The 18,779-nt window shown below is 37.4% G+C and overlaps 1 long non-coding RNA gene across 4 annotated transcripts in view; it reads left to right on the forward strand.

Moving 5' to 3' along the window:
• Positions 1-18,779, forward strand: part of LOC125692495 (uncharacterized) — a 193,229-nt gene that overhangs the window by 142,861 nt on the left and 31,589 nt on the right. Inside the window, exon 5 of one of the 4 annotated variants that reach the window (XR_007376722.1) lies at positions 3,256-3,331. The exons of the other annotated variants lie outside the window; for them this stretch is intronic. This is a non-coding gene — a long non-coding RNA (uncharacterized LOC125692495). The remainder of the gene's footprint in view (positions 1-3,255; positions 3,332-18,779) is intronic. 4 annotated transcript variants of the gene reach the window in all.

An 18,779-nucleotide genomic window follows, 5' to 3' on the forward strand; every position in this document is an offset into this window, starting at 1 on the left:
ATTACTCAGTCCTTCTCTGCTCCTGGTGTTTGCCTGGGAACTGTGAGTAAGCAGAGCTCATTCTTTTCCTTCTCTTTACTCACTCCCACAGGATATGACTAACTTCCAGTAGTTTTTTAATGTAGGTTAGGCAGATATAAATCTGATTGGTCTGTTTAGTCTGAAAAGAAAAAGTATAGTTTTCAGCTGCTATCCTTTCTGCAAGCAGTAAGTTGGAATCTCAGAGAGAGTAGAAGAAGTCCTGCAGACAAATTAAAATCTAAACAGAGTCTGGAGGTGTTTAATCGAGCAAGTGCATTGCTGGGAGTCTCTCTGACAGTGAGGGTTAATTTATCATCCTGAATCCAATCACTTTATAAAAAGCCAGCGTGGGTTTCATTTACTTTGATGAGGTTTATTGCAAGATTCCACAAAATCAATTTTACTGTGAGCCATATTAAACCCAGGGGAATATAAACACTATATGTACTACACATAACTTTTTGTTATTGCTTACTGGATCACTGGGGAAATTATATGTTTACCATGAAGAAGGGTTATGGCTACGTTCATTGTCTTGGGCAACTCCCAGCCTGCCCATTGTAGTGAAATAAAACAAAATGGTAGGGTTCAGAATCAGCATTTAACATGTCTTCATATAGCCTGAGGTATAGAAACACTCAGCAGCAGTGACTTGATTTTCCAAAGGGCTTTAAATAACTGCTATGTTATATATGAGATTATCACTTGTGCTCTTTCTCAAGTAGATGGTAAATGCAGGCACCACATGTTCTGCTGGTAGTTGGCCAAGCTCAACTCTTGCTCTCAGAGCTTCAAGAGATTCAAAGGCACAACTGACAGGTGATTCTCTTTGAAATGGTCAAGTCAGAACTGCTGGGTTAGTGACTTTGAAGCAAATTTGTTCTTCAAAGACCTGTAACTTCTGTTGATTGTTTACTCTCTTTCTGACTACCCCTATCCTGTTTTACACACTTGTTGACTTTTATGTGAATTAAAAAATAATAGTAATTTTGCACAAGAAGATTATGTTCCCCCTGGCGATAGTGGTCAGAAGCTCATCTGAGCTTGAACTAAATGCATGTTTTCCTGCTTTACAGTTTCATATATACCAGTAGGGTCATAAAACCATTATGGTATTTTTTTTTCCTTCTTGTTAGGCTTTCCAGATTATGACCTACTATTTTTGATGAAATTACTATTTTGATGAAATTGTGAAATTTGATTTAATTACTGAATATTAAACTGGCATAATTGAGTGAATTTGATATTTTTTATTTAAGGAAGCCTAGTTTATATGTAAATATACGGGAGCTATTGATGTCAGAATTCAAGAAAGTATCTTTCAAAATAAAGTATGTGTGTGTGTGTCCTGTGTCCAATGAGAATTTGCATCCATTTTTTTGTTTCAATGTTGGGCTTTGTGGTCAGGAAGTGAGTGGCTCTTCGTGGCTTTGGTAGCTAAAGTGAAGGAGCAGAGCAGTGCATATACCTGTGTATATATTTTTCTCCATGCAAGTTTTTTAACAATTAGGATGAGATATCTGATACGAGCTAAACACAGTTAAATTCTCTGTCAACTTTTGGATGGAAATAGAGAGCGTAACTCCCTTGTTAATTTTTGATACTTCTTCCCTAAGGTGCGTTTTATGTTACTGTTTGTATTTTTATTTGCGTATCAAATCTGCTAGTGGGGTAATCAAAAAGCTCCTGCTCAGGTCAAACACAATGTGAAATGTGTTTGGAATAAGCAAAGAGATGAAGTGAGATGCGGCTTTTATTCGAAAGCATGAAGTCCATTTTGAATTACAGATGATTATAGAAATATTATATTGATCAATGTGAAAAAAAAAACAAAAATAATCTTCCAAAATATTTATATCAATATTCTTTCTGATACCTATGTATCTCTATGTAAGGTGTATTTAGGTGTTAGTTTCCAAAGAATTGAACATGTGTGGGAGTTGGAAGAAAATCTAACAGTTTGATTCACAGTTATATTGTCAGTGAGCTTCTGTCTTCATGTTTGATACAAAGTTATTCTGTTTAATGATCTATTCCAATAAACTTCCACATCAAGAAATTTTTAAAAATCAGATGACTGCACACATACAGTAAAAGAAAAATTATCACGTAGCTTACCAGCTAATACTTTCATTGTCTTGTTGCCACGTTTCCATTTCTTGTCTCTTGTACTTTTGAAATGTGAGCTCTTGAAATCTTGGCCCTTTCTTTCATAGGTATGTTACAATCAGTTTATCATGCAGCTGAGAAGAAGTGTGAAATCATATACATATATTTAAATAAAAATGTTTCGTACTTTTTGTACTTTTGAATGTAGTCACTGAGACTTTGCACCTCTCCTGTGAAGAAAGGTTGAGGGAGGTGGGATTGTTCAACTTGGAGAAAGTAAAGCTCCAGAGAGTCTTCCATTGCAGCCTTCCGGTACTTCAAGGGAGGTTATACATAGGACGTGCTCAAGGCCTGGTTGAATGGGGCCATGGGCATCCTGATCTTATGGGTGGAAACCCTGCCCATGGCAGGAGGTTAGAACTGGGTGGTCTTTAAGGTCCCTGCAAAGCAAATCCATTCTATGATTCTGTGAATTTTATGCAAAGTGAATTTCAGGAAAAGAATGTGGACTTTTCTTGTGCAATCCTGATTTGGATTTGATTGATCCAGGGTTGTGTGCATAACTTTGTGTTCTGAACTTTCTGCATTGATTCTAAATGAGATTTAGATCAGTGGAAAGGAAACCAGGCTGAAATATCTAAAACGGTGAACAACTTATCTAAAATACGTACTGAATTCTTTGTGTTTGTGGGTGGGTTTTTTTGTGTACTTAGTGTTCAAGTACAAACTAGCCTGGAGTTGGTGAATGCAGCAGGAGAAGCTTTCTGAGTCTGGAGCTTCACTGTGCCCAGATCAGGTATATTTCTGAGAGTACAGCATGCAGCTGGGGGGAAATCAATATTTTCATCAAATGAGCAAAAGCACGAGAGCCAACACCAGACGTGTTCAAGATGCTTTGGTTTTGATGTCTATATCTGATAATTTCTAATACCTAGAGACTAGTATGCCATACACAATAGTAAAAAACAAAACAAAACAACAACAAAATACTTTAGGATTTTGAAAATACTTTGCAAAGTATTTTCCTTTTTTTTTTTCATTATCTGTGAACTGAGGAACTAAATTGTGCTTCAGTAGCTAAACAAATTATGCAAAATTATACAGCATGATTATTTTATATTCCAGAACCCTGAAGCAAGGACTTTTCAGTGGCTTCATGTCTGTATCAACCCGTGTCATACCCAGATGAATTCCATAATGAGTATGTTCCCCATCTATTTTACTTTTTTTTTCTTTGCATTTGTCAGTGATTATTAATAAGAATGCCTCAAGAGCTTTACTGTATGAAAGAAAATGGAAGTTACTGCAGTCAGCCTTCTTTCTACTACTGCATAAGGCAAGGAAGTTATTCCCTTTATAATTCTGAATTGATTTAAAACTTCATAGAATCATATAAAGGGAAATACTGTGGCAGAAAGAAAAACAAATTTTAAAAACTAGCTAAACTCCATTTCATCTGATGCTGGACTGCACCTACTTGGATATATCTCTGGTTTTGTGTTGTTTTTTTTTTTTTTCCTTAATACACTGAAGTACATTTTCTTAGAAATCTATTTCCCCTTTTTCTATAAAATATTAATTACAAAACCACATAGGAAGCGTATGGACTGGAAAATGAGAGCAGTTTACGGAAAATATTTGAATTTTTTCATTATTTAACTAGTTTTAATTAATGATCTTGCCTGCTTCTACCTAACACTAAAGAGCTGGCATCTTGAGATCACACGCATCTGCCCCTGAAGTGGCTGGCAAAACAGAAATCTTGTAATTATAACTTAACAAGGATTCTTTGGCACAGCTCACTGGTTCCTGGGATGCAGAGCCTGTGAGTTAATGCCGTAATTTTGACTCCAAGTGGCACTGAATCAGGGGGTGTGGGTACATTTCAGTGTACTCATTAATCTTCAGTGTGTTCCAGTAACTACATATCATATGTTGGCAATTGCAGAGTGCAACTTTGATATTCTTTTTTTTTTAGGTTAAATGTATGTATTCCTTACTATTATTTTAATATTACTAACAAGTATTCAAGAACATGACTCATACAAATGCTTCAGTAACTCATCCCAAGAATCTCTGCTTACTCATAGAAAAGGTTGTCTGTACTGGTTATCTAACTGTCCCATCCCATTACATGGTTTTTGTTAATGCCAGTATGTTCCGACATAAGTTGAAATTTATCAACGTAAAAACATTCACTGCCACAGATATTGCTAACATATTAAAATATTTGGACTTCTGTGTTGTACCTGCTGTCATAGTATTAGTCTGTTTGTCCTTTTTTAAAGTTTAATGTGCTATTACAGATGATACAGCCGTGACATAGGTCTCTGTTTTTTTAGGTACTTGAGAATATATTTGATTTAAATATATACTGAAATATTTTCCTTAGCTTTCCTTACCTGTAAAGAGTCGATGTATGCTGTGATGTCTCTGGTTTATACTTGCTCTTATGGGTGTTCACTATGGGTAGGCTGCATGCCAGTCAATTAAAAATCATGCCATAGCTGCAGTAGTCATAGAGTTGGTGTCATATTTTGGCAAAACTGCCAAAGAACGATTTTTCTTGAGTGAATTGTCTCTTATTGTTAGCATCTCCTGGCCACCATGAACAGTGCTACTCCAGAATTAGTTGGTCTGTGTTATTAGATAAACAATAAATATAAAGAGCAGTCTTGTGCTGCCTGACAGATTGTGTAAGCGTAGCAGTTTAGAATCCAATATATTTATAGAAAGGAAGAACAGCATGTTTTGTTTTCAGTTTTACAAAATTAATCTTATGCTAGTGAAAAAGTGTAGCTCAACGGTCTTTCTCTAAAACACTCTGACTGTACATTTTTCTGTGTATTATACTGATGCTGTGGTTAGGTTAGACTGTGTCATGTTTCAGAGCAAACAAAAATTGAATCCGTTTTGTTTTGTTATTTTTATAGCTTGGTGGAAATTGAACATAGCATTCAAAAAATGTAGGCAAACTGATAAAATTTTATTGATTAATTAGCCTATGATATGGATCAAATGAACATGATATTTACTGTTTACCAGTGTTTCCTTGTACCAGAGGATGAGAGTTTAAACTGAGAAAAGACACTGCTAATATCACAATTTCCTGAGGGGTTTATAGTGTTTTCTCTTCTTTCATACTTAACTTTGAAATATGGAATAATGATTAATGCCATAGCTGTTACCGTACGCAAGATGCAGGACTGTAGAAATACTGCCTCTAGACCCATATTAAATTTAAAAAAAAAAACAAAAAACTGGTGGAGAAAAACGCTGTTTAAACAATTCTAAAAGCAGGATCTTTTTGAAAAGAGAAATGATGCACAGTGTTTTTTAAGAGGGAGCCTCTGTTTTAGGGTGTGTAACAGAAGATAGTGAAGTTTTTATTTTAACAGACAAATATTGTGTAATGTACTTTAAAAAGTTTAGAAAGAATTGCAATGTCATCCTGTCTTTTACCTACTTACAAAGGCAATATTTATTTGTTTAAATTAAATAAATGTTTCAGAGAAAGAAGAACTTCTGCAACTTTATTCAGAAGAATTTTATAATAGAAAAGTGAGAATTGTGAACAACTTTCAGTAGAATAGTGTATGTATTGGTTGTTTTACTTTATGGGCTTTTTAAAGTAGCTCTTAAGTGTGAACCAGCTGGAACAGCACACACAGCTGCGGGAACATAATGCAAATTTTGACCTTCTGGGTTCAATAAGTTGAAGCTTTGTCGACTTCTATACTAAAAGCTAGTATTTCATTGTAAGCAAACCCTGGAATTAAGGAAACTGTGCACTGAGCCTTAAAGTGAAAAAAAGGCAGTGGATGTTTGGTGTACTTGAAACCTGAGGGTAAAAGTCCATTGGTAATTACTGTAGATGAAGAGTCACATTAGAAGTATTGTTGTATGTATTTAATCCACTTCTAAACAGCAAAGATTTCAGGGAACAATGATAGGAATCACAGAGAAAGCAAGTTTTGAAAAATGTGGGAGTAGTTTGTATTCTCTTTAATATAGTAGACCTGGGATATTCAAAGGCCTGGAAACTGGATAGAAATGTAGCTCTTGCTGGAAATTCCAACAGTTTCCAGTTTAAATTCAGTGTCTTCCTCCTTTGAAAATCCCAGTCTACATGATAACCATATCTTTAAAAAAAAAATCTTTGGTATTGTTATTGATTGTAATATAAAAACTTAAATGAATATGCAGTCAGAGAGTGTAACTTAGATAAGGAGCAGTTTGGATGTTCGAAGGAGGAAGATTAAGTGGACTGAATCAAACTGTGAAACATATTCTGGCTGTGGGAGGACAGAATTTGGTGAGAATGAGTTGGCAAGACAGAGGACTATGAAGCGTGATTCTAAGTGCTTGTGTTTTGATTCAACTTCAAACCAGAGTGGGGGAAAAAATTGAAGAATGCCTCTGACGATGAGGAAAGAATACCTCTTCAAGAAAGAGAATTTCAGCTTGTCACTGTCACTCACTTTTTTGACCTCATATAGGAATAGGTGGAAAGATAGGAAGGAAGATTGTAATCTAAATGGTTTTATTAACTGCTCTAATATAGAGGCTTTTAAGAGAGAGATTTGCTAAGACATACCTGTACCAGAGTTCTTCCAGATGTCCTAGGGGAATTGAACACGTAATAAAACCCTTTTGAATGTAGATCATTGTAACTTGGTTTCACTTAAAAAAAACTTCTGGTGCCATTTGACATTGGTCCAGCCTTTTTAATTGGCCAGCTTAATATTTGTTTCATATGAAAATTTTATCTGTAGTGAGGGATTGAACAAAATTTTTTTAATATGTGGAATTCTAAATCGGGTTTCTTCTCTTTACTTTTTCTTCTGCAACTGTAAGAAGATCTTGGTGCTGAGCATGAAGAGGCATAACAGAGCTGGAGGCTTCCCTTGGTTAAGCATACTTTCTTTTAGGAAGGTGGTAACCCTATAGTACACCTGGGATAGCTAAATTCCAGCATTTGAATGTGCAAAAGTGAATGTAAGAGGCATTTCATTTCCAGTCTCATAGAAGTTCTCAGGTCTGTGGCTCTCCTTGGTCATCCATTTCATACAGCTGCTTGCTATAGAAGATTTGAACTAAAATTCTTAAGAAAAAGAGCATAGGTCATGACTTCTATACACATTTAAGCAAGTTTTCTGCCTCTCCAGCTCCTGAAGAAATTCAGCTCCGCTCAGAGTTTAATATTGTGCTGGTTTTCTACCAGGAAAGCTGGGAGAACTGGTGATGAGCTATCAGGAATTCTTCAGAGAGGTGAAATGCTTCTACTCAGGGAAGTCTTAAAATGAGAACCCTGTAAGTAGCTGTCTATAGTGAGACTTCACTGTCCCTCATGTGACATCCTGAAGGATAAGGTGTGTCCTAAAATGTAGAAAAACTTGATTTCATTTCTTGATGTGTACACTCTCATGTAAAGGGAGAAGAATTTTGTCTTGCAGATACAAAACTCCTAGAGAATTTAAGTTAGCTTCAAAATGAAGTAAGTCATGGTTCTGAGGAAAAATAACATAATGATTGTTATAACAGTATTTATGAAATGCCAAACTTTAACACACAGCAATCAGCCAAAGCTATAAGGCAGTGTCACATACTGCACACATAATAATTGTAAATGTTACATGAGTGCGAGTAGCTTGATTAAATTTATTAGAAATGTGTTACTAGCATTTTAAGAAATAAGGTATTTATCACAAAATGATGATTTCTTCACTTAAGCTCATTAGGAAATCACACATCAATTCATGCATAATTACAGGGGAATTTCTGCCACTCACTACAAATCATTACCACATTAGCTAAAGTTGACTTAATTTATCTGTGATTTCAAAAAGATGGTATCTAAATAGGAAAATTAGCTCATACAGAGCATGAAGCTATCAACCTTGTCACAAAGGACTTAGACTCCTCTTATTTGTTAGACAAAGATGCACCTTTAAACTCCTTTATATGTAAAACTCATACTTTCCAGTGAGCTCTAAAGCTTTTCTTCCTATGTCGGAATCGCATATTATGGATCCAGTGCCAGGTATTTAATGAATAGTTGATAGTCAAGGCACGTTTGCTTGCGCCAGACATACTCATTGTTTTTAATGATCATTGCAGTTTGAGATTGAATTGAAAGGGTCTTGGGGAGGCTGAGAGATGGGGAAGTAACAAGTTTTGCCAGCACGGGTGAGCAGTCCCATAGCAGCAAAGCAGAAAATGAGCATTCTGCCAACACAGGCAGCACTTACATTGTAGCATTTACATTCCTGCGGTGTTTACTGTGGACACAGCTCTCCTGTGGCCTGTTGTACTTTCTTTGTTTCTCAAACCTTGCAAAAGTTTGAGTTTTACATGTAACCAGTAGTGTCTAAACCAGAAGTGAGGCTGGACACTGGGTGCTTCTTCTACAGGCAGTTTAAAAGATTTCTGTTCATGAGTTTGCAAGAACTCATGCAAGTGGGCAAATGAGGCTTGGAATAGTTGGGCTGTATGTTCAGCTGTCCAGGAGCCACGTAGAAATATAGTTTGAGATTCAGGCCTTTGCAGAAGAGGAAAATTGCACTGTGGCTTTACAGCCTTTCATTATGGAAAACATGACTTACTTCTGTCATTTTTCTATTCTGTATTCCAGTGTATTGTTCTTACTATTGGAAAGTATTTGTGTCACCGTTATTGAGTCTAATTAGAAGGGTTTTTGCCTTTTCTAATCTGGAACATTTGTGCGATGTGCCTAACAGTTATACCTCTAATAGCTGCACCAACACCTGTGCACAGAGAGGGGAAGGAGCAACTGTGGGGGAGGCATGTCAGATTCTTTAGAAGTTGGTTTTGCTATCAGAAATGAGGTGCCTAGGAGTATGCTCTGTGTTTCGGCAAAGTGTTGATACTTTGTTTGTTGCAGCCCTACTGAGAGGTTCTTGTGTGTCTTTTGTTTTGGGTCTTTTTGTGTAAGCTTGAGCTCTGCAAGCTGAAAGTTATGCCCCTCCTTCCAGATTAGTGGCTCACATTTATAGACTGACGCATTGTTTCCTGTTTCTTTCTGCATTTATCTCCCTGGCAACATGTGAGACGCTTGTGATTTCTTTACTAGTAACCTTTAACTTAATTTATGATCTCAAATACAGTTTCAAGGGCTGTTAGTTCCTGAGTAAGCTGTGATGTTGTTGAATTACATGTGGTAAATTAATGATTCTCACTGGCATTACTATATTTACGTGCTGTTTTTCACATCTTTAGCTCAGTAGTATGTGAGGCTGGAAGAGCTGGCGGTGCCAATGAAATGGCTTGCTACTGCCAGAAGGGGTGGTCCTGTTCCCTCCTCCTTTCTGGTTCCTGTCTGACCCTCTGCTGAGCTGACTCAGCATACTAAACATACCAAGAAATACCCGCTTTTGTTGTTGTTGTGTGTTTTGTTTTCTTTAAGAATAAGCTTTTTTTTCCAGGGTTGCAAATTGAAAAGCTCCTTGAGCTCTCCATGCTTCTCAGAGTCTGTAGATAAATAGACTTCCCCAGCTGTCTTAAGGAATCTCACTTATACCTTACAGTGTGCATATAGATATATATATAGTCACAGTATCTTTTGAATGTTTTAATAATATTTTTTCTATTATTTCTGCTATTATTGTTTCTATTATTGTTTTTCATGGAAATGATAATAGCCATCGAAATGGGCGAATGTATATCATAAGAAGCAAACTTACATTTGACAAGAAATCTGAGATAGCTAACGCCACTTCCGCTTTTAAGAACTTTAGGATAGAAACTAATAAAGTTTAAAGACTATTCTGTAATTAAACATGCCTGAAACAGACACTTTGAATGCTGAAAAAAGTGGATGGAGTGTGCACTGTTATCCTAAACTTATAAGCAAATTTTTATATCACAGTATCTTACTGATAGTTGCCTCATTGGCTATCCATTTAAAAGCAAATGTAGGAGAAAGTCATCTTAATTTGTGCAGCTTTTATGCTTTTAGAGTATTGTCTGTCTTTAATCTTGGAACAAACATTTGTGACCAAGCTTCTGATTTGATGTACTGAATGAATTTGTTTACTAATCTCACTGCAAGTAAAAATCATGCTATAGGTAGTACTTGTGTTTTCAGCTTTCATTTTGATGTTTTTATTTTTAGATTGATCCTGAAGTGAGCATTGCATCCTAGGTAGAGGCATTATATTTGATGAAGAGTGCCAACTTTAGCAATGGATGAAACCATTGTGATGATTTAAAAAGAAAAAAAAAAAGAGGAGGAAGGGAAAAATCCAAGAAAACAATCTGAGTAGCCATTCTACTGTGGTGACAGCAGCAGTTTAGTACGTTGTATCAAAATGAATGGGCTTTGCATAATTGATTTCAACATACTAGTAGCCTGAGGTCTAAGCTGCTCAAACCCAGAACTTATTAGCCATGCTAGAAAGGCGGAGGAAAGCTGCAATCTGCTATAGGGGAGGTAGAGAATAGCATTGCTATTACAGTAGAAGCCTCGAAAGTAGGACAGCTACTGAAAGAAGCACCTTTCTTATGTATATTGCAGTTTTCTTATGTATATTGGAGTTATTATATTCATCTCATTCAAATATCATATTAAGGTATTTTAAAGTCTGTGTGCAACACCAAATACAGAAAATTAAAATCTTACAAGTCTGTAGATTTTATTACCTAATTAGAATGGCATCTCTACACAAGTGTTGGGAGATCTCTTGTAACTGGGATGTATTTTGAATAATTTCAGCAAAAAAACAGATACAAAAATATAATTTTGGGACTTACTTTACATTTTCCTTGTTACACGTTCACGTACTTAACATATATGAGTTTTATTTAATAATGTTTTCCTTTGGTGATATTCAACAAGTGTGTTTTCTGGAGTTTTCTAAAGTGGATGATGTGCATCACATCACCTTTGTAACAGAATGTGAGACCACTAGTAGTTTGGTGTAAAGTTGTGTTGAACAAATGAGGCACTGTTCTTTTCACTGTCCATTTCCTTGAGGCATTTTAGAAGCACATGTTACTACTACATGTTGTCTGTTTGCTTTGCCTTTTCTGGACTGGTACTTGGAAGTGTCTGGAGAGTCTGGATTTGTGTGACAGATGCCTGAAAACATAGTGATACGCTTGATAGAGGAAAAAATAGATCAACTTTGCCAAAGATGGGTCAAAGATGGGTAGCTAGAGGTGAAGGACTGGGAAACGAGTTTTGAATTGAAATAATGTGTTCCATGTCAGGATTCCCAGACTATTAGACTTCTTTAGAAGACCATGACAAAGCTCTTCATTAGTGTTTGTTATGCTTCATCCAGCAATGTGAAATATTGACAGTGGCTCCTTTAAACATGAGTGTTCTGCATAGATCAGCACCTTAATTATGCCTTTGCTCATATAAGGAGCTAAACGGTATTGAGAAGAATATTGTACATTTATCAGTAGTGGTAGTGTTTATTCTAAGTGGATCCAGTGCTGTGACTGACTGAATGAGGTTCTGTACTCTATAATTAGCAGACTTTATAACCTATTTTTAAAAAGTTTGACTAAGGAAAGTTTGAGTAAAGAGAATTTCATGTTACTGCAAATGTTTTATTCATTTATTGTTCTATTTGTGTTACTTTCACAGAACCTTCATAACCTTCACAGAGCTGCAGAGGTGGCTGGAATATCCAGTACTGGCTAAACAGAGACTACCTCAGCAAAATAATTAGGTGACCATTTAGTAATTCTTAGTCATAGGTTTAGACTATTTCAGCTTGTGAAATTCCTCATGACAGAGTTGTTAATAGGCTCAGGTGATCCATTCTGGATCATGGATGATGGATGCATTAATCTATAGTACCAAATTTTTACGTGTATTTTCTGTGCCAGTTCTGTGCCAGTATCATTATTTTTCAGGAGTCGAGTCATGATTTTTTGAGATTTCTGCTGATGTTGTTGAAGAAGAAGAATATAGGCCAGGTTGTAACTACCTTAAAAATATCCAGATGTCATTCTCATATCTGACAGAGCCCATCAGCAAGAAGTTGTGTGGCAGTTTAGCTTTGCCTGTGAGAGCAGGTTTGACTGATAGGCGAGGGAAATTCACCGTTAATAATAATAATAAATAATAATATGAAAATCCTTTAGGTCTAGTTGGAAGTAGCAGCTGACCTGCCAACTCTTTTTTTGCTAGTTTGTAAAGAAATTTAAGATAGATTTAATATACTTTTTATATTAAAATAGATATTAGTGGACAAATTGGGTTGGTGTAGCATGCTTTTTTGCATCAAAGAAGCTCTGTTAAATGCATTTTTGGTGAAAAACCTCATGACTCCAGTAATTCTTGATGTAGAGTTCTTGATCTGTGGAGTCCTGCGTAGTGAAGCTCGGTATGTAGCACACGCAGATGGCTTTTAGAAATGTTTTTACATCTTCTCTCTGAAGCCTACCCTTCATGAGATAGGCTTCAAACAATTGAGTTCAATTCTGAAATACAGAAGGCAGTCCTGAACTGTTTTGAGCACTGTCAAGTCTTAGTATCAGCAGGAGAGCCAGGAGTTCTCACAATGAGCACTGAGCAAGAAGGAAACATACTCCTTGTGCAGTTCCTTTCTATTTCAGCAGGCTTGCAACATTTGCCCACATATAAGATGTTCTTATTGGCTTGATCTTGGTGAAAATGTCTACTGTATAGCCCTTCTCAAATATTTTGGAGAAACATGGAAGGAGGATAATCTTTGGTATGAATCGCATTCTGCACCTTCTTGCAAAGCTGGTCATTGAGTCTTAGCACTGGCAGGGAAAAATAGTGCTGATGTAAGACAATGACTATGTTTTCAAGGGTAATGTTTAAACAGTAGCAGTTCTTCATTTTCCTACCTGTCATTGCAAAATGTTTGTGAAGTGTATCTCTTACGTGCAAAGTGCTGAGAAACAATGGTAATGAAGGATGGGAAAAAAAGTAATTAAAAAGCTGAGTGCATCTATATTAGTTATAGATGAAGTTAGTATAATCTGACGCTTTCTGTTATAGAGATTCCATTTTGAATTGTGTACAATTTACAATTTATAAGTATTTGTGGTAAATTTTTTCAAGCCAAATATCTGCCTCAGGCTGCATTGTGGGAAAGTTTCAAGTAAGTTGGTTCCTTTCTGAGACTGAGTCTAAGGAGTAGAGGTATTTTGCTCATATTGAAATAAATGCATGCCTGTTTTATTTGTGAAGCTCCAGCCTGTGTTTTCAAGCAGAGACTTGAAATTTGTCAGGGCATCCATCCAAGTCTACAGTTAGCTATGTTAAATTCTGCATTTTTGGTCAAGTTGGGCACCTCTGAAAACCTGAACTCTTTCTCACTCACTGTCAAAGCCTAATGGCTGAGCTGAAGATTTGCAGAGCTGTTTAGTCCTCTGATGAACTGCAAGTTTTGGAGACAAGGAGCAGATATTTAGGAAGGAGAGGTAAGCCTAAGGGTAACTGTGCACGTTGTTGTAAGACTGAAGGTTCTGTCTCCATGCAGCATCTTCTATCCCTTCGTGTGTTTTTGATGTTCGCTTAACTGAAGACACTTCATTTTAGAGCTCTGGTATCTGAACTGGTCATTTCCTGTAATTAGTCTTTCCTATTGCAGCAGCATGCAGCGCCAAGACTGATTTTCCCTTTGCCTTCTCAGAGTTCTTGATATTGTGTAGCCTGAAGGAGAATTGGTATGACTGACATGCAGGGAGGATGAGGTTTCAGGCAACAACCAGATAAGGGGCCCAGGGAAGGGGGAGAGCAAGAATGGAGAGGTGGGAGCTGGAAGGAGTAGGTGGAATAGCAAGTAGGAGCAGGTGTTGGAAGAACAGAACAGAGAGGAAGGGGGCTGGTGAATGTGGTGCGTTCAGAAAGAGCCGGTGGGGTGAGAGCAAGCAAAGCTGAGATTAAACTGGGCCAACGAGATGGGAGAACAGGACTGAGCAAGATGGATGGAACAGGAGTAAAGGGGAAGTGCTGAAGTGGGCGGATGTGAATGGAAATAGAGACAAGAGCTGTGGCCTGGGGTACCACTTTTTTCTCAGTGAGTCTAAATTACAAATGAAAGAGAACCAGGATTAGGCTTGCTTGAGTTACATCTGTCATGTGCAGATTAAATAGTGTTTGATGATGTATTTGCAAATACCCACTTCTGTTAGATTCTGATCCTGATTGTGTCTGTTAAAATATTACGTGTATTTTTGGCATACTAGTGTTTTATTGTCTGAGAATAAAAAAATGTGATTGTTGGTCTCCTAGTTTCATTAGAATATTGTGTTAGTAGTTTGACTGAATTTCTCTTGTGTTTATTATTTTTGGTATTTAAGTTTGAGGCTCTCCATATAGGCTTTCAGCAGTAAGCATGCCTATGTGATTTTGTTTCTACTAAACATGATAGCTGCAATAGAAATCTCTTCTGTGAAATTGTTGTAATTCCTTGTTTTTTCTTACTGTACTCTAGTTGCAGAGATACTCAAGAGAGGGAAAGTGAGCATTACAAAAACATACATATGGATTCAGATTAAATATTTTATTCCATGATCAGCAGTGAAATGGTGTGTAGTAATAAAGCATGCCTCTGCCATGGGTCAGAGCTAAACTCAGAGACAAGGCTCATCCTCCCACACCAATACCAGCATTACTAATTAAATAGCTGCCGTGGAGGGTTGTTTGGGAAAGGAAGTGCTCATCTGAGTGGAAGCAGGGGAATCTTCCTTTTTGAATACAGAAGTAGACCAGGTTCCCTTACCAGCTACTGCTCCAGTGTCTTAACTTATTTCTTCTATTACCATAACTTCCCTCTTACCTATAGCTAACTCCCAGGAAAGGCACGTCACATCCAGCAGGAAAGGAAAAGAACAGATATTCTGCCCTGAAAGTGGTCTGACAGGATTAGTATGAAAGCTATGCAGCTGACATTCCACTTCTCCCCACTCAAGCCTCCCTGCTCTCTCTCATAATTTTATGTTATTTCCTTAGGCAGCAAGTGGTCTGAGACCTGAAATATTGAGTTCGCATCTAACCATGGGGAAGATATGTGACAGTTGCTTCAAAAACACCTTGTACTGTGCATCTCCTCACTCAGTCAACTCTCCTTGGTTTTCTGCCTAGTGTCTTATTGACACTTCTCATTTCAGAAAGCAAACAACCAGCATTCTCAAGGAGCTGTAGCTTTCTGTTGTTTTTGGTGTGATAAAAATGGAATAATTTTCCCAGAAAATAAAATTACTTAAAACTGACATGCACGCATTTTGCTAAGAATGTTGGAGGTGAAGTTTCCCTGGATGTCGGATGACATTCTTCAGACTTCTTAAGAGTGAAAGTGAAAGATTTCTGGTTGTGGCTTGTCTCTGCAAAACAGTATATTTGCCTCTGCCATAGATGATTTCAACTGAAAATAGTTTGTCTGTTTGTGTATCCATATACATTAACAAAATAGAAAAATTAATAACTCTAGCATGCTTACCTTGAGCTGTCTTGTGTTCAGGTGTTCATACATAAAGCTGTCTTAAAGCATCTCAAGAAGCGTGGACAAAGTTGAGATTTCCCATTCTGACGATGAAAGCCAGGTCAGGGAAGCCATGTGCTATGGGGAGAAGAAAAGAGAAGCACTGGTATGAGCCACTCTTTCTTCCTTCTCCAGGTGGCTTCTTTTTTTTTTTTCCTCTCTCAGAAGGGCAGGAGGAGTTGTCAACGTAGCTGTTCTTGCAGAGATGAGGTGAAGGAGATGTTGGAGCAGTTGTTACACTGCTCTTCCCAGCAGTATGGTACCCTATGGGAACTGCTTGCTTTTCCTGTGGCTAGACAAACCTTCTTACTTCAGTTATTAGAGAAAAAGAGAAAAAGAGAAAAAGAGAAAAAAAGAAAAAAAGAAAAAAAGGAAACAATCATTTGATTTAAAGCAATGTAATTTATAGTGCAATGGTTTGGCTTAGTTTTGCTTTATTTCTCTAAGTAATCAAACTACTGAAGTACTTCAAAGCTCTTGAAGTAATGGTTCAAAACAGCTAGTAATTGGTGGGTAGTAGACAGGATTTCTTTCTCCTGCCTAAGTCTCCCTACTAATTGTTTCTGCCTCTTGTCATGTGTATTGTTTTATCAATTAGCAGTAGCAGACTAATTAAATAAGACATGCATCAGTCTGCTGGGTAAGGTGGTTTACTTAGTAGCTGTGAAAGTCTCTGCATAGCTTAGTCTTCAGCTCCCAAATTTGTATGCAGGATTCCAGTGTTTCCAGACTCCTGAGCAGCTGTTGTTTCTAAACGGTCCTATTACCCAGCCCGGCCGTATGCATGCTTAAGTAGGATAGGATTATGCTGACCTTTTGTGTTCAGAGGTAATACTGCTGTTTTCAAAGTGTCTCTTACCTGAATATGTTCTGGGTAGAGCGTGTGTTTCATTTAGCAAAGGAAAATGCACTTATGGCTGCCAGTGGGTTGCACACTCTTTGAGGAAAGGGGTAAAGAAGAGCTCCTTATTTTACACTTGCTTTTGCTAATTTAAAATAAAATCTCTGAAGTTGATATGAGTGAGAATGAGCAATTTTCTGAACTTTTGCACATTCAGTTACTAGTAGGTAAATCTTCAGAGAATTTCTTGGATAGATATACACACTTGTGGATCTTTAACTCCAGATGTTAATTGAGAAAAATACTAATTAAACAATGACTATCCTTCCAAACTACCCAGAGAGAGTTGAAACCCAAAGCTGCATAAAGAAATAACCACAGCATCAATTTCCCTAACAAAAATTTTGCTGTAGTTGCCCTAAGATTCCAGTCTGAAACGTACTTTATTTAAAAAGCAGTTTTACATAGAAGACACTAAGGATTACGTAGTAGTCAGTTACTAATGATAGAGAATAATCCATGTAAATTCATAGAGGTTTGCCTTTCCTAGACAATGACTTATATCTTGAAATCAAGTATAAATAATCCAGCTTCTGCATATAATGGATGTGGTTTGGGGAAGAACGCTGGTAAAAGGTATGGCTTGATTCAAATGGAAATTTTAAACCACCTTCAGCAAAGCGTAGATACAGAATATGAAACCACTTCATCCCTGTGGAACACAGTAAAATGCAAGTCAGCCATTAAACCTTTTCATTCATTTATTCCCTCTGCAGATTTTACAGCTATTAAAATTACCATCTTTAGGGCTAAGTGCAGAAGAGACTCAGTGCAAACTCTATTCAATCTTGCATATTGAATTTGGACAATTCAAGATGAATGGAGGCCATTTATGAGCCTTTGGGGAACAGGTGCAGTCAGTATTCTTCCCCTCCTGTCCACCAACAAATTTTATAGAAATCTTTCTATAAAAAGTAGAAAAAACATGAAAGAAGTGCCATGCTAAAGTAGCGCATTTACAGATAGCTGTAGAGGAATTATCCTTAAAGGATTATGTGATTAGCTGTAATTAGCCAGTGGTCAACTAAACAAAAGTGTCTTCTACTATGATAGTTCTCTAACTCTGAACAGTGCATTGCTAAATACTGTTATTTTCTATTGACTTCTTCCGTACCTGTGCAATCGTGTTTCTTCTGCTGATGGTCTAAATTCAGCACAAGCTACTCCCTGCCAGGAGCGGAGATTGCAGCATACAGTAGAGAATTGCCTGCTGCCATCATGGAAAACAGGGAGAAATCTCTGTTGTCAGAAGCTGCATCAGTGGGTCAAGAATGTTGTAATACTCAGTTAGAGCCTATGGAAATCATGAGGAGTGCAACAGGGGAAGGATTTGTTGCAAGTAAGAGAAGTTTCACTGCCGAAGCACCTATTCCTCCTACCAGCAGTGATAGCAGCAATCTGAATCTCTGGGTGGCAGCAGCCCTCCCAGCCTTTCTTGACAGACTGAGCCAAGAAAAGACTACCTCAAAGGTGGCAGTGAACACTTCTGATCAGTCAGAGATATTTCGGACATATTCACAGTGAGTGTGTCATTGTTGTGTCTGATGATTTGGTCTTGTAAGCGTTATACGTTTCTGGGTTTAGCATCTGACATCCACTTTGTCCTTAGGAAGCAGCGGAAGTTTTGGTGTAGTTTGGGCAGCTTGCAAATCCCACCTGGGTTTACAAGAGGAGTGTCAGGGCCTGCTCAGAGGTATCCTGCAGATTCTAAGTACCTGCTTGATAGGGTGTGTGGATAAGTGGAGTTTTGCTGGGTGAGAGCACTGTTTGCACAGCATGTGAGTGCTCCTATGGGATGTTCAAATGACAGGATACACCTGGCTATATTGGCAATACTAAGTGTTGTCCTAGATTTACCCCCATAGACACTCCCAGTGGCAAATAATACAGCTGAGCAAATGTTTTGGCTGCTAGGAAGCCCTCCAGGCTTTTAACAAACCCTGCCCTCTTATCTGAATCAGCCGAACAAGAATGTATTTTTGTATCCGTATGCTAGTATTGGCAGCTACTAAAATGATCATAAATGTGCTGAAAGAACAGTGTCCACACCAGCATTACATTAGTAAAGGACTGGAAATACTGGTTGGTCAAACATCGTTCTGTAATTTTAGTAATGTGTGATATTAATACAGTCCAGTAAGATTTTTGGATTGCGTGTATATATATGTCTTAGCTCAATGATACGAAAAAAAGAGTACTTTCTTTTGCCCAAAAAGGATGTATGGGTATCTGAGCATTTGTTTGTGTAACAGCTT

This window comes from Lagopus muta, chromosome 4 (genome assembly GCF_023343835.1).
Source record: "Lagopus muta isolate bLagMut1 chromosome 4, bLagMut1 primary, whole genome shotgun sequence".
Taxonomy (NCBI): Eukaryota; Metazoa; Chordata; class Aves; order Galliformes; family Phasianidae; genus Lagopus; species Lagopus muta.